This window comes from Artemia franciscana, unplaced genomic scaffold, assembly GCF_032884065.1.
Source record: "Artemia franciscana unplaced genomic scaffold, ASM3288406v1 Scaffold_1648, whole genome shotgun sequence".
Taxonomy (NCBI): Eukaryota; Metazoa; Arthropoda; class Branchiopoda; order Anostraca; family Artemiidae; genus Artemia; species Artemia franciscana.
The window spans coordinates 48345-62624 of NW_027062905.1; the positions used below are offsets into that span (position 1 = coordinate 48345).

At 35.9% G+C, this 14280-nt stretch overlaps 1 long non-coding RNA gene across 4 annotated transcripts in view; it reads left to right on the top strand.

Moving 5' to 3' along the window:
• Positions 1–12805, top strand: part of LOC136042640 (uncharacterized) — a 49978-nt gene extending 37173 nt beyond the window's left edge. For 2 of the 4 annotated variants that reach the window (XR_010621369.1, XR_010621370.1), the window contains exons 4-6: positions 6731–6882; positions 7126–7206; positions 12469–12805. This is a non-coding gene — a long non-coding RNA (uncharacterized LOC136042640). The remainder of the gene's footprint in view (positions 1–6730; positions 6883–7125; positions 7207–12468) is intronic. The other 2 variants (XR_010621368.1, XR_010621371.1) reach the window with 1 other exon arrangement.
• Positions 12806–14280: the final 1475 nt, after the last annotated feature.

Genomic DNA, 14280 nt, shown 5'->3' on the forward strand with positions numbered 1-14280 from the left:
CAAAATTCTGTTTTTTAGAGTTTCATATACTATTGAGCCGGGTCGCTCAATAGTATCAATCATTTGCATGATTGAAATGTTCCAGCAGATTTTCTTGACATGAGTCTCAAATAAAAAATTAGATGGCAACACGTTTCGATTATTTTATTTTTTGAGATTTTTTTAACAAGAATATATTAATATATGAGTCTTGTCAACTTTTTGCGGACTCTTTAAAAAAAAAAAAAATACCCATCAAACAGTCTGATTGGGCAATCTGGGATTTCATTATCTATATCACTGACCTTCCAAGACGAGCATCATCTTCAACAGACATAGCTCTGGCATTAAACTGTTTTTAAAAACCCTATGATGTAGCAAAAAAGAAAGGAAGAAAAGAATACAGATTGAGAGAGAAACAAAAAATAATTTTTGTTGCAATCTTTTTCAAAACTATTTAGTAATTGAAATACGAAAACCCTAGGGCCAAATTGCTTAAAGCCTTTATAACTCAGGATTTATGTTCTAGTCAGTCGCAATAGAAAATTTCATATGACTCTTTTACTAAAAATAAAACAGTTTTTAGGAGAAAAGTAAAGCTATATTAAAACCAAAGACGAGCAGAAAAAGTCTTAAAATAATCAAAGATAGTTCGTGGTAACAAACTGTAAGTAAGGAGCGACTCGGCCCAATATGATTCGGAACTAAAAAAACAGAATTTTGATAAAACAAGAGCTAAGAGCTCATATGGCACTTGTGACGAGGCAAGAAGAGCTAAGAGCCAAGAGATCATATGGTATGAGCTCTAACAAAATTCTATAAATTAATAGATTGATTTAAAAAGGAAAATAAGAGGCTTAATGCCGGTCAGGATTTAAAATAAGAGCTCTGAGTCACGATGTCCTTCTAAATATCAAAATTCATTAAGATCCGATCACCCACTCGTAAGTTATAGATTCCTAATTTTTTCTAATTTTTCCTCTCCCTTTAGCCCCCCAGATAGTCGAATCTGGGAAAACGACTTTATCAAGTCAAATTGTGCAGCTCCCTGACACGCCTACCAATTTTCATCGTCATAGCACGTCCAGAAGCACCAAACTCGCCAAATAACTGAACCCCTCCCCCCAAATCCCCCAATGAGAGCGAATTCAGTATGATTCTGTCAATCACGTATCAAGGACATTTGTTTATTTTATCCACCAAGCTTCTTCCCGATTCCTCCACTCCAAGTGTTTTTCCAAGATTTCCCCCTTCAACTCCCCCCAATGTCAAAAGATCTGGTCGGGATTTGAAATAAGACCTCTGAGACATGAATTCCTCCTAAAAATCAAATTTCATTAAGATCCGATTACCTATTCTTAAGATAAGAATACCCCAATTTTCACATTTTCCAAGAATTCCGGTTTCCCCCTCCAACCGGTTTCCTCCAATGTCGCAGGATCTGGTCGGATTTTAAAATTACAACTTTAAAGCACAAGATCCTTCTAAATATCAAATTTCATTAAGATCTGGTCACCCTTTCGTAAGTTAGAAATACCTCAATTTTCAAAACTACCCCCCCCCCTCCAATTCCAAAAAAGAGAGCAGATCCGGTCTGGTTATGTCAGTCACGTATCCCAGACAGGTTTCTATTCTTCCCATCCAGTTTTATCCTGATCTCACTGCTTTAAGTATTTTCTAAGATTTCCGGTCCCCCCCAACTGCCCCCCCCCCCCCAATTACGCTTGATCCGGTTGAGATTTAAAATAAGAGATCTAAGTTACGAGGTCCTTCTAAATATGAAGTTTCATGAATATCCGATCACTCCTTCGTAAGTTAAAAATACGTCTTTTTTTCAGAATACCCCCCCCCCCCCCAATAGAGCAAATCCGTTCCAATATGTAAATCACGTATGTAAGACTTCTGCTTATTTTTCCCACCAAGTTTCATCCCGATCCCTCCAATCTAAGCGTTTTCCATGATTTTAGGTTCTCCCACCCCAAACTTCCCCCAATGCCACCAGATCCGGTCAGGATTTAAAATAGCAGCTTTGAGACACGATATCCTTCTAAATATCAACTTTCATTGAGATCCGATCACACATTCGTAAGTTAAAAATACTTCATTTTTTCTAATTTTCAGAATCAACCCCTCCCCCAACTACCCTAAAGAGAGCGGATCCGTTCCCGTTATGTCAATCATGTATCTAGGACTTGTGCTTATTTTTCCCACCAAGTTTCATCATGATCCCTCCACTATAGGTGTTTTCCAAGTTTTAGGTTTCCCCCTCCCAACTTCCCCCCCTCAATGTCACCAGATCCGGTTGGGTTTAAAATAAGAGCCCTGAGACACGATATCCTTCCAAATATCAAATTTCATTGAGATCCGATCACCCGTTCATAAGTTAAAAATACCTCATTTTTTCTAATTCTTCAGAAATAACCCCCCCCCCCCCAGCTACCCCAAAGAGAGCAGATCCGTTCAGTTTATGTCAATCATGTATCTAGGACTTGTGTTTATTTTTCCAACCAAGTTTCATCCCGATCCCTCCACTCTGTGTTTTCCAAGTTTTAGGTTTCCCCCTCCCAACTCCCCCCCCCCCAATGTCACAAGATCTGGTCGGAATTTAAAATAATAGCTCTAAGACATGATATCCTTCTAAACATCAAATTTCATTGAGATCCGATCACCCGTTCGTAAGTTAAAAATACCTCATTTTTTCAAATTTTTCAGAATCACCCCCCCCCCCCTCCAACTATTCCAAAGAGAGCGGATCCGTTCCAATTATGTCAATCATGTATCTGGGACTTGTGATTATTTTTCCCATCAAGTTTCATCCCGATCTCTCCACTCTAAGTGTTTTCCAAGATTTTAGGTCCCCCCCCCCCCGCCAACACCCCCCAATATCATCAGATCCGGTCGGGATTTATGATAAGAGCTCTGAGACACAATATCATTCCAAACATCAAATTTCATTAAGATCCCATCACCCGCTCATAAGTTAAAAATACTTCATTTTTTTCTATTATTTCCGAATTAACCGGCCCCCACCCCCACCTCCCCCCAGATGTTCAAATCGGAAAAACAACTATATCTAATTTAATCTGGTCCGGTCCCTGATACGCTTGCCAAACTTCATCGTCCTAGCTTACCTGGAAGTGCCTAAAGTAGCAAAACCGGGACCAACAGACAGACCGACAGACCGACAGAATTTGCGATTGCTATATGTCACTTGGTTAATACCAAGTGCCATAAAAACAAACAAAAAAACAAATATACACGCACCCGTGATCTGTCTTCTGGCAAAAAATACGAAATTCCACATTTTCGTAGATAGGAGCTTGAAATTTTTGCTACAGGGTTCTCTGATACGCTGAATGCTATGGTGTGATTTTTGTTAAGTTCTTTGAACTTTCAAGGGGTGTTTCACCCTATTTTCCAAAACAAGGCAAATTTTCTCAGGCTCGTAACTTTTGATGAGTAAGACCAAATTCAACAAAATTTTGCACATAAAATGGCAAAATAAAATCGATTTCACTATCCTCTAAGATATATAATCAGACGCTTCAGCACTGCTCTTCATTGAAGACACTATGTCAATTACTTCTTAATAAGTCACTTTTGTATGCCACATGCTCATATTACTTGAAGGGTCCAGAAACTATTCGAAAGTTCCATCCTCAGGCAATACTTCAATAGAATTTTCTTTATTTTACAACCTATATTAGAGCAATGGGAAACCATTCCTTTTGCAAGTTGACCTTGGTCATCCAGTTGATTTAAATATGGTGGCTCACTAGCATTATCTCCAATTACTGACGTAATTTTGATCCAGGTCTTTGCAGGATTATCCAGACAGATTTTAAATTCCCTAAAATAATCTTCCCTTTCATCCTTTCCCAGGAGTTTATTTAAAGCATTATTATAATTCTTTTACGCTCTACTATCCTTTTCACTGCTACTTATTATACTCAACTTATAAAGGCAACATCTTCGATTAATTGAATTTAGTAAACTTGGTGTTATCCAGGGTTTTCTTGGTTTATTTCTAATATCTAGAATATGTTTTTTCTTCAGACACTTCCTTCAAAAGCTCACTTGTTTTCTGATATCAATGACTTAACTTTTCAGAAGACGTACAATAACTACTCAAAAATGACCAATCAAAATTTTTCTGCCTTAAAAAAAAGTTTAAAGCACGTCATTATTCCACAATGGTCAGAAACATCATTAAAAACACGACTGTTTATAATTAAAATTAAAAAAAATTAATTCATTAATGCCGCAGAAGTCTCAGTAATCTGGGTACAAATATCAAGTGAAGGATTGATATTAAAAGAAAAATTAATTCATTAATGTCGCAGAAGTCTCAGTAATCTGGGTACAAATATTAAGTGAAGGATTGATATTAAAAGAAAATAAGGTATAAGAAAAATTACAGCAAATACTATCATTTTGTAAAGTCGTATCAACATTAAAACCTTCTATTTTTACACATGGACTTCTAGATACAGGTAGTTTTTTCTAATTGACTTTCTTTTAACCCCAAAAATTCTGTCTAGAAGCCGAAGTAGGTCTGTGAGCAACCACACAAAGCAAACTTCGATTCGTCAGAACTACCTCAGTTACCAAACTTTTAAACACCATGTCAATATATACACATAAGTCGTCCCTTACCTTAACCTTAAGGCACAACTTAACGCAGACAGCCACCACACCGTGTCGGTGATTTTTCCGGTTCTTTCCATAAAAATTATAAACATTAAGTACCTATATGGAATTAAAATGATCCTTCAACCATATTTCAGTTAAACCTATAACGCCAATATTTCCTATTATTGAATTTAGCTCTTGGCTCTTCCGACCTCGTCGCAAGTTCCATATGAGCTATTGGCTTTTGTTTGTAGTTGTAGGTACATTTTAGAGCACATCCGATACGTCCTCTTGATAGCCTTTGTGGGCATAGTTTGTTTTAATTTATTCCATACAGTTTCAATGCATTCCAAATGTTTTCAATACAGTACCCTTAGTTTTAATGAAAGCAGTAGCAGTTACAACTCACCGCAGCACTAAGCTGCCTGAAACCAACAGAGTTATGCACGCTCCTTCTCCATCCCAATCTATTCAAAGCTTTCCTCTTTACACCCTCCTAGAAACTTTCGATTTCTCTTAAATTTGTCTTTATGACATCCTTCCACCCCAACCGTGGACGAACTACTTTTTGTTCAGTCGTACACGATTGACCGAAGAGTAAAATCTTTGGAGATCTGTCATCTTCCATCCACAGAACATGTGCTAGCTATCGCAACATTTCCTATATAGCCGAAGAAAGCGGGACTGAACAGCACTTTTTGTGCAGCCTACTGTTTGAAATATGGTCAGTCAGCCGGATATCCACAACAATCCATAGGTAATTTCTCTCGAAAACTGCAGCTCTGCTTCGTTTGCTTTTCGGAGCTTCCATGTTTCAGAACCATATTTCGCCACTGTCATCACTGTAGTTTCCAATATTCTGATCATGGTTTGCAGACTTATCTTCCTATTCTTCCAAACTTTTTTCAACTGTGAAAAATCACCCTGAGTCTTGGCTATCCTTTTCAGAGCCCCCATGCTTCAGAACCATATTTGACCGCTGTCATCACTGTAGCTTCCAATATTCTAATTTTGGTTTGAAGACTTATCTTCCTATTCTTCCAAAATTTATTCATTTATGAAAAATCACCCGGAGTCTGGGTTATACATCTGTAGCATCTTCTCTGCACCCGCCATCTTTACTAATAATGCTACCAAGGTAAGTGAAGCTGTCCGTCTGATCAATCTTTTCGTCATCGAACATCACCTTTTCATCCTCGCCTATTATTAGCCTTAGTAACTTAGTCTTCTTATATTTATTTTCAGACTTATCTAGCACCCTGAACTCACAAAACCTCTTAAAGTTCATTCATTTTGCTCATAATTTCATCTAGGATACTTAAATTATCAACATAATCTAAGTTCAGGAGAATAGTTCCTTCCAATTTGGTTCTGTGCTCTCCTATTACTTTTCTTGTGCTCCTCAGGATAAAATCTATCAAAATTATCATATAAAGGGAGATGAAATACAATCCTGCTTAACTCTTGATTTAATACGAATCTAGCTGCCTACTTAATTTCCTACCTTAACTGCATCATTGTTTTTCTCATATATAATACTAATCATTTTAATGTTTTTGTCTTGTATACCATGCAAAGATAAGACCTTCACTAAAGCTCTTTTATCAACAGAATCAAACGCTGCTCATAATCCGTAAAAGTGAGGACCAGGGGTGTTTATAACTCAGACACTTCTTCATTATTAACCTAAAAGTGAAAATTTTGTCGAAATATCCAACACACTTTCTAAAACCGCACTGTTCTTCACCTATTATTTTGCATACAGCATCTCTGAGTCTAAAAAGCATCACATTACTATGTAATTTGCTACCTACACAGAAAAGTCTCTATAGGACGATTTGCCCCCCAACTATCCATGGCACTCTTGGCCAAAGATATCGAATCAGGAGATCGGTACCTGCGCAACTTAGACCATTTGTCAGCATATAGAAAAGTTTTTGAGTTGATTTTTTAAGTCCCTTCGTTTCCAAGTCTATTTAGTTTTGAGTTTGCTTTATTTCTATTTTAAGTCTATTTTACTTAGTTTGCTTTATTTCTGTTTAAAATTTTTATTTCAGTATATCGAATAATAAAAGCACCATTATTTTCACTTGTTTTATAATAGTTTCGATGATTTTAGCAGATACTCTTTAAGATGCTCTTCAAAACCAGATTGAAGAAAAACACGCAAGAACTGCCTGTTGAAACAGACGAAAAAACTGTCAGTACGTCTTAGGCATATTAGAAAACCTGGTCCATATCTGCCAGTCGAAATTAAACCTATCAGAAAAGGTAAGAACTAAACTTACCTTTATTGTCAAACTTACCTAAACTTGTCTTTATTGTCGGTTTATTGTAGGTTTAAATGTCACTGTTAAGTTCTCACTCTCGCATAATTGGCCGTAGTAACGATATCACTACCTTTAGACTTTTTTTGTGGATATTAAGTAACGTTAATAATTTATTGTTGTTTTTTTTTTTCAGTTTGGTAGCTGTAGGTACATGTTAGATTACTCCAGATATATCTCTTTTTAGGTCATGGGTTCACATTGTCTGCAAATACGAAGAGTGCCTAAGAAAGTTTTAGGCCAAAATTCTCAAATAACTGACCACAGGGTAATGACAATTTGCTTTATACGTTGCTTTGCTTTTATTGCTCTTGAAGCATTAAATTGACTTCTGGCGGGTTTAGAATTTCTAAGGACGCTATAATCCCACGCTTTATCTCTTCAGTGGCTTGTCTTAACTGTACTCGAATGAATTTAATATTTGTCTGATGAATGTTAATTCTATTAATATTTTTTTTAACAATTATTGTTTGAAATTTGTGTTTCAGTCCTTGTCCTGGCTGCGGTCTTAGATTAGTCCAAAATGGCTTGAGTCTGAAGTCCATATTTCTTCAGTTCCAGATTTTAAAACTGACCATACTTCAATCCTTCATCAAAATTTATAGAGCTAAATATACTGCTGCTCTCTCAACAATGAGGTTTACTCTAAAGATAGCGAATTAGATTCTTTAGAAACACCGACTAGACAGTGCAGATTACTCATCCAAGATATTGAATTTAAAGCAAAAAAAGTAAGTGGTACCCTTTTTTATAGCATCAGAAAATTAAATAAAAAATATTTGACTATTTGCCAGTTTCTTTGTCAAAGAAACCTAAAAATATCAAGCGGAAGCTTTAGTAAAAAAAATAAATAAAAATAATAATAAATAAAAAATGGAACTTCATGTGCCTTCAAGTAAAATTGATCTGTTTATAAATTAAATTATTGCCAATAATAAGGCTAATGATTCAAAGTTTTAGAACAAAAGGAGCCCCCTTAATGGCTGATAAAGACACTGTCGAATCATTTGCTATTCATTTTGAAAAAAAGGGGTACCCACAACATATAGAGTAAGATGTTGAGTAAGATATAGAGTAACATATAGAGTAAGATGACTTATTACATTAGTGCGTAAGTTGCATGAGAAGACAATTGTCAAAAAATATCTTATAGGTCAATTCCCCTAATTTAGGCTATAGGATGCTTTAATGACAGAAAATTCCTCTTCGGCCCCAGGAGAAAAGGAAATAAGCATCCAAAGGATGATGAAAGTAAGAGAAACTTTCCATGATGCCTTACTTCATGTATATAACTACGCATAGATTATAAAATCACCTGGGGATATTGAAGCAGGGCATTATAATCCCTATTAGGAAGCAAGATAAACCTCCAGATCTAATCAATTCCTAAAGGCCGATTTCACTATAGGAGGTTAGAAAAGTTTGTTAAAATTATTAAAATTCTACTGATTCCCCTGGCTGGTTTTCATAATTGGCGTAATACTGTAACTATTGGCGTAATACTGGCTTAACAGCTTGAAGTAGCTATAAGAAACATCATATATAGCGACAAATTTATGATAGCAGAGTTATTTGATCTTGAATCCCCTTTTTAAAACATTTGAAAGAATTCTATTCGTCACAATCTTAAAGGGATGGGTTTTCCGAATGAAGTCATTAAGTTCCTTTTCAACTACCTATAAGATAAAAGTTACAAAGATTGGATGCAAAATGAGCTTACTAGTATTTCAGTATTACATGTTGGAATCCCACAAGGGTCAACACTGCCTTTTTCTTTTCTTATTACATTAGGTGAGCTTCAGTTTAGAAGTGATTCAATTTCTAATCTTGAATCTGTATATGACTTAATTTTAGGACCAGAAGGTAGATCCAAGACTCACTTGGCAAAATAAAATCAACTCTGTAATAAAAATCCCATGTGCAAAAATTACTCACACATGAGCACTTAACATGGTCAAAGTGGACCAATTCTCAAAAATTATATGACCACTTTGCATCCAAACTCAAAGGCGACAAATTTTTCTCTGCATATGTTATCCCAGGTCAATCATTGAATATGAAAATTTGACTTCCTTATAATACTCATATTTTCAGTGCAGAGCTGTTGGCCATACAAGAGGCTCTACAGTTCGTCAGAATTAGTCCAACGGCTTCCAAAAGAGTTGTATCGCTCTCAGACTCCACATGCACTCTTCAGCTAATTGATAATATTCATTGGAGTACCACAGAAAAAGAGCTGAAGACAATTAGAGATCAATTCTATCGACTACCTAAATCGCCTTATTAATAGAAAGTTCCATCACGTCCTCACCCACAGAGGTATCAAATATAATGAAATAGCAGATCAGCTGGACAGTAGCTCCTTGAATAATTCGACCAGCCCAATTTGAAATCCCAGACCTTTAGAAACATAGTAGGAAGAATTCCTTCAAAAACAAAAAACCCTTTCCTCCCTAAGAGCAGATAATATTCTTTAGCATAGACTCAAAAGCAGCTTTTTGATTCTGAATTAAAAGGATTTTACTAGGCATAAACGAGCCGAACCATGCTAAAGATATTGTAACTTTATTCCCGAACCACTTGATTTTCAAATTTCAACCAACAAAAATCAGTTAACGTTAGGAAAATCTTCAATAAGGCCAACTTCCAGCCTGTAATCAGCTTGTTTTGGCTCTCAAGCCTATCATCCAACACTGAAAGACAACTATAAAGAAGCATCTAATTTTTGCCACCTAACAACGCCTCAGAGTAAATTAGACAGATGGCAGCAAGATTTATTCCTGATTAATCCTTTCACTGAGTTTTGGTTTTGGGTTTGGTATTCTTAGAAAAAGGATAAAAAAGTTGCCTACGCTGACGCAAAATGATCTCCTTGATTTTAACTCCATTAGCACGATATTTGTTCGAGAATTATGATTTCAAAAATTCAAAGTCTATTGATTCATCAAAGATTAAGTTCGAATAATTTTATTTCAATAAATCAAACACAGGGAATTTAAATATTTACCCAATTTATGATATTCTTTTAAAAAACGACCAATAGTCGATGGGGGAATTAAAATTTTACACAATCACCAGGGGACAAGATTACCCACTAGACCAAAAAGAGTTGCTTCAATGTTAGCTTACAAGAGGATTATTTTGCAACAGAATAATTAACTAAGTTTCAATTTTCATAAATTTTTCCTCAGTTGCTCTTTGATTCTCATTGAAGTAACTCGCATAGCTGCTTTTCCCTACGTGGATAAGTAGCGAAAATTGTATTTATTATATTTGGTGGTGTTTTTTATTTGTTTTTAGATTAGTTTTCTTTTAATTTTCTATCTTGTGCTGAAAACACCTTGTTTTATACAGGCGAAATATCCGCGTTGTTTTAGTCTTTTAATTCTACTGGCCGTCGTCTCGTTTGAAGTTTTCTTTTTGTAGAGTTTTATCTCTCTTGATTGTTTATAATTAAGTTCGAAGATGACATACTGACAGGTAGTCCCCGAAGCCGCGCCGAAAAAATTTTTGGCGGCGCGCCACCTATTTTTTGGCGTTTTCAAAATTTTTAAGGCATTTTTCAGTAACTTTTTTAATTTTCTTTGGAATTTTTAGTACTGTCTTTACAGATAGTCTTAGCGTTTTTCACAATATTTATAAGCCCTGAATTCTCTTTCTTTCATCGTTACCTAGTTATATAATATCTTGTCCGAGTGTTTAGGCAGTGTTTATACATAGGCTACTTAAATCTACAATATTCGCCTTACGTCATGACTTTGCAAAAACTAGCAGAGGTTTCTAGATCGTGAGATTTTCGCTTAATTCAGCAAGCGGTAGACTAGAAAATATGAGTGTAGACTATTCATAAGATTGAGAGTTTGGAATACTTGTTCAAATACCAAATACCCTTTAATACTGAATGTATATAATAATAACAAAGAAAGGAAAAAAAGATCCATTGTATCTGAGTGCAAAAGCTTAAATTATTCCTTTGAAAGCTTTGACTACCTTGTAATTATCACGTATAAAAATGAGCTTGTTCACGCGATGTGGAGCTAACATCGAACGTTCGGCAGCGACTAATCGCTAAATTCAGCGTAAAATCGCCCACAGATGGCACAGACAATAGAACGTCCGTAGTTACAGCTGTTCTCACTTGGATAAGCTATATAGGACTAAATAAAAATCGGCAACACTTATTCATCGGCGGACCACCGCCGCCGAACGGCGGTGCGCCGGCGCACCGACATGTTTTCGGTGGCGGTGAGTTGAGTTATTTTCAGTGGCGGGCCGCCTACTTTCGGCGCGGCTTCGGGGACTACTGACAGGTAAAGAAAAACAAAGAGATATACATTTTTAGATTGCTAATTTTATAGGACTACACTTAATGGTACCACATTTAGCTCTAAGCTACAGAAGAAAACTAGCTTTAAATGATACAATTCATGCTTTATACTAAGTAGTAAGTTTTGATCAATAATATCTATTGTTTTTTCCCATTTTTTTCCATGTTTTCAAGATTTTTTTTATAACAAAATTGCATGTGATTTATCGGAAATACAGGTATCAGATCTGGAAAAGAAAACTTGACTGTTTGCTTGGAAGAAATGTTTCGTTTAATTACTTTATAAATCTGCAAAATTTTTGACTTATTCTATTATTTTAATCAAATTGTGCCTATTCTTCCAATTTTTTTTTACTGTAAAAAAAGACCCTGGTCCTTGTTTTTCCCATTTCAGTCCATGATTCCAAGACATTTTTAATACAATTTTATTTTTTGAACTTGTTCTTGAATCTTCATTGTATTCACTGTCTACTAGACTACTGATGCCACCCAGAAAGTAAGGCTATCCACTTCATCACTGTTCTTGTACCCAAGAACACCTCTTCACCTTCATTTAATCCTAGTTTAGGCAACTAAGTCTTCATAAAATTAGTTTATATGGGAGAGTATCTGTGGTTAGGACAATTTTTTTGTGCTTACAACTCTCATACTGTGTGATAAGGAAACAAAAATTTCTCAACATCTTTTGCATTAACTAAGAAAGTTTTCTCCAAGGTTTAAAACTTGAAGCTCATTCTGTTTTTAAGGAAAGGTATTAATTGCACAAACCCCCATTTTGTCCTAAGTAGGCTATTGAATGGAGCCTTATAGGTGGGAAAATTAGTAGCCATACTTAGGACAGACCCTAGTAGCTTATGTCATCTTGATTATAATCTCTACTATTTAATAGGGATAATGGAGTAAAACTATAAAATAGAAAGAAAGAAGCACACATGTGTGATACAAGGATTAATAAAAGTATTTATGTGTACAGCATATAAAATTCTAAGAAATCAAAAGGTATCAAAGTGTCCTTCTTATCTTATAGTTTAACCTGAAGGCTTAGGATTTGGCAAAAGAGTTGTGATATCAGTGAAATTATGCTGGTAGGTAGCATCAGTAGGGATAAACTTAATGAATGGAGCAATTCTTTTGAAATTATTACTTGTGGTTCTTCAGGAAATTTTAAAATGTTTCTTATTTTCTTGTTTTTTTTTTTTCTAGAGCCAAAACTGATTTACCAACATTAACAGCAGAAAAAGGAGGGCTCCTCTTAACTGAATTGTGCTCTTGCCACTCTGTGTGAGATAGGTTCCCACTCTAGAAGTGACCTCGATGCAAGGAGTCTTAAAATGATACCCACTCTACCATGCGCAAATCCATTAAAGGATTCAGAGTTGAAAAGGAGAAAGAAGACCGTCTTCAGGAGTTCTAATCTCTGAGCCTTCAATAATGCCGTTGATTAGAGTTTCTGGTGTGCACATGATGTCTACGTTGTACCGCAATAAACCCCAGCGATTAACGATTGGGTCGCCAGGCATTTTATCGAACAGACGTTCCAGCACCCTGCAATGAGGGGGTTGTCTATATTTCCGAAGGATTATTTCAGCTTGCAAATTTCTTGGAGAAACCATTGAGGAAACCTTCAACACATCGCTTGCCGGGGATGCCGTAGCATGGGCTTGCCATTTTTCGGAAAAGGCGCCTCTGAAACCTTCAACGCATCGCTTGCCGGGAATTCTGTAGCATGAGTTGGACTCTAAGGGCTGTCATTTTTTCACTATCACTTGGTTCCCATCGGCACGATTTATTTTTAACGCAAAACGGCTCACGGATAGCAGATGCAGGTAAATAGCAAAAATACTTATGCAGAAACAGTTCAGCCTATAGTAACCATTGAATCAGAAAAAATATAAGATACTAAAACAACAAATGGACATAAATGGCTAAATCAAGTTTAAGAAGCCAACAAAAATATTGAAAGGGCTAACCCATAAAAACCTTGCCTAGCTATGCCCAATTTAAATCGTAATTCTAATCTTGTATATTCATTTTCTTAGAAATTTCCCACCAGGCCGTGAGAATTATAAGTCTTCGATTAAAAAGATATGACTCTGATATTCTTAGTACAACACTAATTGTAAACTTCTGATCAGCATGATTAGTTTCTCAGATACTTGTAGTTTATGGTTTTAAAAGGCTTTCAATTCAGAATAGTGGATGCGATTTTAAACTGCTCAGTATAAATATTTCAACGCAGCCATTGAACCGTTGGGACGCATAAAATTGCAGCGAAAACGGAGATATTTGTTGGTTCACGCCAAAACATCCGTTTTAGCGTAAATTCGCACTAGTGGGAATCCTTACGATTCAGCCACAAATTGAAAGGAAAATTCTACTGAATGTAAGAGCCATCTAGGAATTTCCGTGATGAATTTGAGATATAATTGAAAGAATTGAAGTTGAAACACTGCTACTTCCATTCCTACTTAATTTCAAAGAACAGAGAGGAGCATATAGGCTTATTTCGACACATCAATTTATTATACACCTATTATATCTGTAAGTAATTGTAGCATCATCGTTAAAGTCCTGGGGGGGGGGGCGACCAAATTGGAGCCAGTTTTCCGAAATCAAGTGAAAAATGATTCAAATAGCCTAGTACCTTAAGGGTATAGATATACTGAAGAAAAATGACCCGTTTCTGTGGCTGCTTGATATATATAGGCCTGTCTCAGTTTTGACAAGATTTTTGAAGAAACTAAATTTAAGTATGGGAGGCAAACCAAAGTCTGGGAGGGGCAGTTACGCACCTACCCCATAGCAAATTGCATCCCTGCTTAGATGTAATCTCACTGCACATCACCTTAAATATCAACTACCAGCAGCATAAGGTAGCCTAGTAATGACCTTCTTAATATTTATTATGCTGGCAATGCTAGGCTATGTCAACTTAAGTTAATGGGTAAATTTTTGCAGTTTATAGAACTGACTTACCTATAAAGCAATCATACCACTTGATGCCTTTTTTATGTT